Raw genomic sequence first — 8,066 nt, forward strand, 5'->3', positions numbered from 1 at the left:
ATCTACAGCATTGTGATCAAATCTCACATGTTGTGTGGAGCACCACTGCGTGAGCATCCCAATTGAGTGTGTGAGAGAAGGCTAGTCAACGCACGTGCACACACACTTTCTGATGGGCGATAACCACAGCGTAACTTCCTCTCTGAAGTCGCGGGCAGCACATTTCCTTGCTGACACGCGACACACACACACACACATTACATTCAGTACACTATCACTCCCTCTCGCATACAACACACAGCCTAGATTCATTTGAATAATGGACTGTAAACATACACATTAGGCACCGTCATGGACGGCCACAGGCATTTCTAACGGGTTCCACACACATACATACTACAGCAAGGTCCATAAACACACAATAATATCTTTTTCAGAAGAAGATGGGCTGCAGGGGGAATGTTCCGGGTTGCCATATTTTGTAAATGTTCCTGGTTGGTAGAGTGGATTTTTCCAGCTCCTCTCAACACCTCAGGAGGGTCATTTTGTGCCACATTAGATGATATAGCTACACTCCATTCAGAGCAGTTTCATCATTCTCCTTCGTCCTACCTTATATTATAGTGTCATATGGAAGGAATGGATATAATAGACAATGTATGCATATAATAGACAATTATATGGATTGTCCCAGAAGTAGACCCATCATCCTTCAATTGTACATACATCATTTGCTGTTTGGCATTCTACTTCATCATCATCATCATCGTGAGCATCATCATCATCGCTGTCATCCTCTCCATCATCATTATCGTCATCTAACATCTCTTAAAATGCGTTGATGATGTTGATATAGTTGCTCAGTAAAGTCATTAGCTAAACAAAACCACTAATCCCGGGGGGGGGGCAAGGGGAGAGTAAAGTTACCTCCCATTCTCCTCGTTCCCCCTCACTCACACCTCCTTCCCCACTCCCCCAAACAATTCCCGTGTCATCACCAACCCCGTGCAACAGGACCCAAAAGGGGGGAGAGATACTCACTACTGAGTGAGATTAACCATCTAATTAGTATGGCAGAAATGTGTGGCATCGCTTATGTAAAGGAGGCTCTTCTCCAACATTTCTAAAATAGTTTAGAAACGAATCAACTTGATTGGAGGTACACAACACCCCCTGCCACGCTGGCGCTGCAGACGGATATATCCGCTAATACAGGATTATTAAAAGGCCCACTGCACTATTTTTGTGTAACAAAAAAAAAATATATATAATATATATTTATAACATATATATTTTGGGGGGTGATTATTCAGGGGGTGCTGCAGCACCCTCTGCACCCCTACTCCCCACGGCTATGCTGTCGTCATGAGCCATCAGTCCTTAAAGAGAACCACATACCGGATTTTTTAACAGGATCATTAGCGATTGAGTTTTAAGAGTATTTCTTGCGGCTACCTAGCTCAAAAATTCTAGATGTCGGATTAAAACGAGACTATAGTGTCCATAAAATGACCATTGGACTTTAAAAAAATGGCAGATTGACTAAATTTGTAGGTGCAACAGTTTTTATTAAATGTATAATTTATCGCTCTCAAAATGCACATTTCCATTCATTATGAAACAACAATGTGCTACCTTTCTGTAGCATTTCTGACAATGCAAAGATATTTTTCCAGACGAATCTCAAGAGTTCGGTCAAACCCGGACAGCAACTCAGTCGATCAGCAACACAAACAGCTCACTGCTTGCACCAAGAAGAAGTAGTTGAGGACAAACCTAGGCTGTAGGTAGTTAGCTATATGTTGGTACTCAAACTGAGGTTAATCAATACACGCAAACAGATAATTGTCCAACATGAAAAATGGGTCGGTTGTTGTAAATGAGATTGGGATCTTGTTTTGATTAGCTAACGTTACAGCTGCTGGCTAGCTAACATAACGTTATACCACAGATAGCTCTAATCTGACTGGTAAATGATTCTAACATTGGCTAGCTAGCTAACCAACAAGCAAAGAAAGCTAGCTAGATATGCTTTGCCAAGGAATATTTTTTTTAAATAAGGCTGAAGTCATCTATGTAAAAAACAAAATAAGCTAGCGAATGTCCTTGCCCGCTAGCTATATGACAAATTATTCCACAAAGCATAGCTATCTAGCTAAGTACATTTCATAGTCAACACCGAACTTTGGGAGACTGTCACGCTGATAATTTATAATGCAACGGTCATTGTTCATCTAATGTTAGCTACTCCATACAGTCAAATTATCTTGCTTGCTAACGTTACGTGTGCAAACAGATTTCAGCTCATAACATAAAAGCTGCTAGCTAGCTAGCCTTGACCAAGATCAGCCATGCCACTCACAACCCAAACTGTAAYTTAGCTGATAAAATTGCCTAGCTCAGAAAAAGTTACCTAGGTAGCACACTAGACACACACTTTGCTTTTTCGACATCCAAAGCGAAGCAATTTAACGTTAGCTAACGTTACAGCCCTTACCGTATGCATTAATTCAGTACGCTCCTCCTCTCAGTGGAATTGGCCTTGTCATTATAATCCAAATTTGCGTTGACTGATCAATACAGTGTCAAATTACTTTTCAGTGAGTTCCCAAAAATCCGAATTTGCCATCCACATAAGTAGCACGTGTACACAGTTAAAACAACATTATTGCTTGCTGGCGCAACCGACCCTGTGCGCGTTCAAAAGAAAACACCGTCCCAAACTTGGTTAGAACTAAGTCTATAATTTATTAGGTGGCTCTTATTAAAAGAGCCTTTGGGTTTGTGGAGTGACTTGCAAGTGGCAGTGAGTGTGGTGGGGTGTACTACTGTGTGCGTATTGCTAGAACAGTGGAGAGACCATCTCTCAGACTCTCAAGGAAGAAAGAGGTCATTGCCCTCATCCGTGAGATGCACGCCATCCAAACAGTACTGCCCAGGGACACGGTGCTTTATGGCGGAGTGGCGGATTGTGGCATACACCTGTCACAGAGAAAATGCAAGCTAGCCCATGTGGAACTGACAATTTACTTATGCCAATTCAAATGCACGCAGTACTTAGCACACTATCAATACTTAAGATGTTAGTTCTGTTCCAATCTGTGAGTACTCCCAGTCCCACCAGTTTTAATATTTATAAATTAAGACATGTGCTCTTTTACTGGAGTTGCTGAAGTTTTGTATTCAATGATTTAGAGCACCTATCCAATTACAATATGTAAATATGTCTAGTTTTTCTTAAGAATTGTGTACTTTTCTAATGACTGTATTTTAAGGGTGTTTCTCAGCAGTTTGTCATTTGTTGCAGTGTTTGTATCAATTACTCTTGATGATCCACAGTGTTATGCAGGGTTCTCCGTTCAATCCCAGTGCTGCCACACCGGATTCTACAATTTAGCTGTTCACCGAGACCATGAGTAGTAGAATCAGGTGTGGTAGAACTGGGCTTGAACAGAAAAGCCGGCTTAAACCTGTAGCTTGTCAAAAGAAATTGTGGCCATCCCTGAATAGTATTTACAAAGTTGACTATATCCGATGAATGTACATTTGGTTGTAAATGTTATGTTTAGTGATAACTCACTTTTGTTTACMGGTAATGTAGTACTAGGCCTTACTTCAGTAAACTATAAGGTACATTTTCTTGTAAATAGTTCATGCGTACACGATTATTTGTGTATTTTCCAGGAGCTTGCTCGATTGTCTTGAGAGATCAGGGAAACATTTCCAGTTTACTCTATATTGACTTAAATGGGTTTCTGGTTTTTCATTTCCTTCTGGATTTTTTTTTTTCTGTTATTATTAAATACTAACTGCATTATTTCAATTGCCATTTATCAAGTTTTTACTTTTGCTGTATAATATTGCATCATCACCTTCCGGTGTAAAAACCATGGATACTAAAAACAGTTAAGTGAGAATAGCTGTTGGTCTGAAGCCGAAAAGAAAGGGCATTCACATGAGCACCACAACGCCTATTCCATCCATGCTCTACCAAGGTTTTCCAGTACACAGCTTTGACCTACTACAGTAGCTATGTTGGTATTGTTCTTCAAAGTATGTGTAGGCAGGTTGTTTAGGATTCAAACCTTCTCAAACAGCCTAATTCTATAAAAGCACAAGGCAAGACCCAGATGCAGACACGGGAGGCAGATAGTTTGAGTCTTGATATTTATTAAACAATCCAAAAGGGGTAGGCAAGAGAATGGTCATGGACAGGCAAAAGGTCAAAACCAGTTCAGAGTCCAGGAGGTACAGAGTGGCAGGCAGGTTTAAGGTCAGGGCAGGCAGAATGGTCAGGCAGGCAGGTACGGAGTCCAGAAAACAGGCAAGGGTCAAAAACCAGGAGGACTAGCAAAAGAGAATAGAAGCAGGTGTACGGGAAAACCGCTGGTTGACTTGAAAAGAATACAAGACACCAGGGATAATAAGCGACACCTGGAGGGGGTGGAGACAATCACAAGATGGGTGAAACCAATCAGGGTGTGACAAATTCATACTCTTCAGAGGGATAATGGACTTTACAGTGTCCTGCTATTCAAATGATATATATATATATATATATATATWKATTGATTGATTGATTGATTGATTGTACAAAACATTAAGGACACCTGCTCTTTCCATGACAGACTGACTGAGTGAAACCAGGTGAAAGCTATGATCCCTTATTGATGTCACTTGTTAAATTTACTTCAATCAGTGCAGATGAAGGGGAGGAGCTGGGGCAAAGAAGGATATTTCAGCCATGAAACAATTGAGACATGGATAGGGCAAGAGGGTGAATCGGCAAGACAAATATTTAAGTGCCTTTGAACGGGGTATGGTTGTAGGTGCCAGGCGCACAGGTTTGTGTCAAGAACTGCAATGCTGCTGGGTTTTTCACGTTCAACAGTTTCCAGTGTGTATCAAGAATGGTCCACCACCCAAAGGATAKCGAGTCAACTTGACACTGTGGGAAGCATTGGCATCAACACAGGCCAGCATCCCTGTGGAACGCTTTCAACACCTTGTTACTTAATATTAAGGCGGTGTCCTTTATGTTTTGTACACAGAGTGTAATTTGGCTGTATGTATTTTTAGATATTAGGCCTACTGTAAATGTGTGTTATTGTTGCGTCACCATCTTTATTGCAAAAATAAACAAGTACAACATTACTTTAAGCTACACATTATTTTGACAGAGGTAATGAACTGTCCATTGATCAGCACGGCAACTGATAAAATAGGACCATGCAAATACAGGCATGCACCACATTACTACAAGACAAAACAGCTCAATCAAGCCTGATGTTCTCGTAAGTATGAAAAACAAAGCTTGCTTTCATTTAATAAAAAAAGCTTGGAAAGGTAGCGTAATGGCATTATGTCTTACTGTGGTGCGTGAAGAATCCAATACTTTACCTTGTATGTGGTACAAATCACATTATCGTGGAAGCACCTCCTCTAAGAGTATGAACTAGGCTGTTTGAAAGTATTTGAATCCTAAGCAACCTGCCTACACATAGTGTGAAGTACCATACCAACATAGCTACTGTAGTCGGTCAAAGCTGTGTGATGGAAAACATTGGTAGAGCATTGGTGGAATAGGCATTGTGGTGCTCACGTGAATTTTCTTTTTTGGGGGGCTTCAGACCAATGCTTATTCTCACATAAAACTGTTTTTTTATATATATATATAAATAAATGTCTGTCTACTGAGTGAAGAGCCACATGCATCACTGCTTTCTTGTCATCTCTGATCTCCAGACCTCTCATCGCCACAGAGATGCCCATGGAGGACATCCTGGGTGGGCATGGGATGAGGTTAGGACGACCCTTGTCATTACATGATAGTGGAGCATGAGGGACACCACATCACAGTAGGCTAGCTAGGCCTACTCATTGTCCATAACAAGTGCTCTGTAGGATCGACGTACTGTACATGGCCGATCAAAGGTGTCGTTCAAATCACTTGTCATTGCTGCGTATTGTATGGTTGTTGTTGTCTTTTTACTATTGTTGTTGAGTTTATTTCTTCACTTGACCCTCTTTTCCTGGGTCCCACTAGCCTGTTGGTTCCAGGATGGTGACGTCACAGTGTGTTGTTGTTGGTTAAACTAGGCCAGCGGAGGCAGCGGAGTTGTAGTGGGTCAGAGTAAGTCCTCTCCTCCCTCCCCGCGTGGCAAAACATGCTCGTTGAAACACAAACACAAACACACTCCCACAAACACAATCCCACTCTCTCGCAGATAATATACCAGATCGTATAGGATAAAAACATGACGCAAGTGCAAACACAGGAATACACAAACACAAAAACACACACGCAATACAAACAAAACATACGCACTCATGTTAGCCACATCTCACATGGTTACTATGAACTGTAAATTATCGTCKAAATAGTTACAACGTCATGATATTGAATACAATCCACAAGTGCTATCCGTACACAAAGACATTGGGTCAACACATACATAGGGGAGAGTGGTAAGTTGAGCGATTGTTTCTACATTCAGCATCACTCTGTCAAGGGAAATATAGCATTCTTTCTAACAAGGTATGTACATATATTTCAGGTTGTTGTGGAAATAATCAGAATTCATATGAACGTTACAGATTTGAAAACATAGCTTGTCCAAAAAGCGTGGTCTATCGGCACAACTTAGCCCATACCCAGGGTAAGTTGTGCCGATAGACCACGCTTTTTGGACAAGGGTAAGTTATGCCGCCTACAAATTTCTGTAGTCAATTAAATATTACCACTACCTTTTTAAAACCGTGTCTATCTTTATTTCCCAAACACAATTCAACACAATCACAATCACTTTTTTGGTCTTTAAATAATTTTAATGGTAGACTCGGCAAAATGACATTGCCACGAGCAACACCGCAGATATTGAGACGAGCGAGATGCAAGACTTTGTCTCTCACACAGTCAAACACAGTATCGGCGCATGTGCACAGGGTCACTTTACGCTGTTCACAGCGTGGTAGCCAGGGCGCCAAAACAGCGGAGAAGTTGGGCCTCACGCTTCAACACTCTTAGTTGTTGCAAAAGTTGACCCACTATGCTGTTTACTTCCTGTATGTACGTCATATCGCTGAGTCTACCTTCAAGCATCTTTTAACACAGGCTTAACACCTAACAAACACTTTGTACTTTTTTTTTAACACTGTGAACATAGGCCAGGCCCTGTTGTTACCTCATATCCCAGAGATAATGCCTTGCATTACACCTGGGAAGAAAACATTTACATTGCTCAACGATTGGCTCGACTTACCACATGGCCACTGGCTCAAGGCAAACATTTTTACTATATCATCCCACATAGCAACAAGGATAAACATATTAGGACCTCATACAGAGACCCCAACTGATGTATAGAACAATCTTAAAATTATCTACTTTGTTTAATATGCAAGCATCATGAAACCACTAAAAAACACCTTGGTGAACTTGTTCCCACTTCCTCCATGTGGTTTCTTCCTTCACAGACTCCATGAAATGATGACCTCTTCCATAAATATTTGTCAACTATCCATTCCGCTCAGCTTACCCCACTCTCCCCCACAGTATCTAATGTCAAACATTGGCAGTATATGCTATTGTTGTACTTATGTACTCAAKAATCTTCTCTCCAGTTCAACACAATAGACCAGTGAATTGTCTCCTTATTTAAAACTAAGGACAATGCTCAAAGCTATAGTTGTTTTGGGGTCATGTTGACAGGCGGTGCTGTGTGTCCTTTGTTGTGCGGGTGGTGTGTGGTGTATTTGTGTTAGTGTATCTCCATTGTGACGCGTGTAATCCACATGCTCCCTAATCCACGAGCAGGTGGCCAGGCGTGTGGCGTCCGCGGGGCTCCTCATGCCTCCCCTAATACACACATACACACACACACACACAAATCCTTCCCTAGCCTTGAGAGAGGGACTGGTCACAAAAACACACATACGTTCATACACACAAACAGATATACACACTATTACCCCCGCCCCCTTTCCCATTTCCTTGCGTGTATCCACACAGCCACACATGCCTCCCGGGGGGGGGGGGGGGGGGGGGGGCATCTGTCAACAAACTAGCATCCTCTTGTACTACCTCTCCATCTGCTCTTCATACAGCCTATATGAACCAGACTGGT

This window comes from Salvelinus sp. IW2-2015, linkage group LG28 (genome assembly GCF_002910315.2).
Source record: "Salvelinus sp. IW2-2015 linkage group LG28, ASM291031v2, whole genome shotgun sequence".
In the NCBI taxonomy this organism is placed as follows: Eukaryota; Metazoa; Chordata; class Actinopteri; order Salmoniformes; family Salmonidae; genus Salvelinus; species Salvelinus sp. IW2-2015.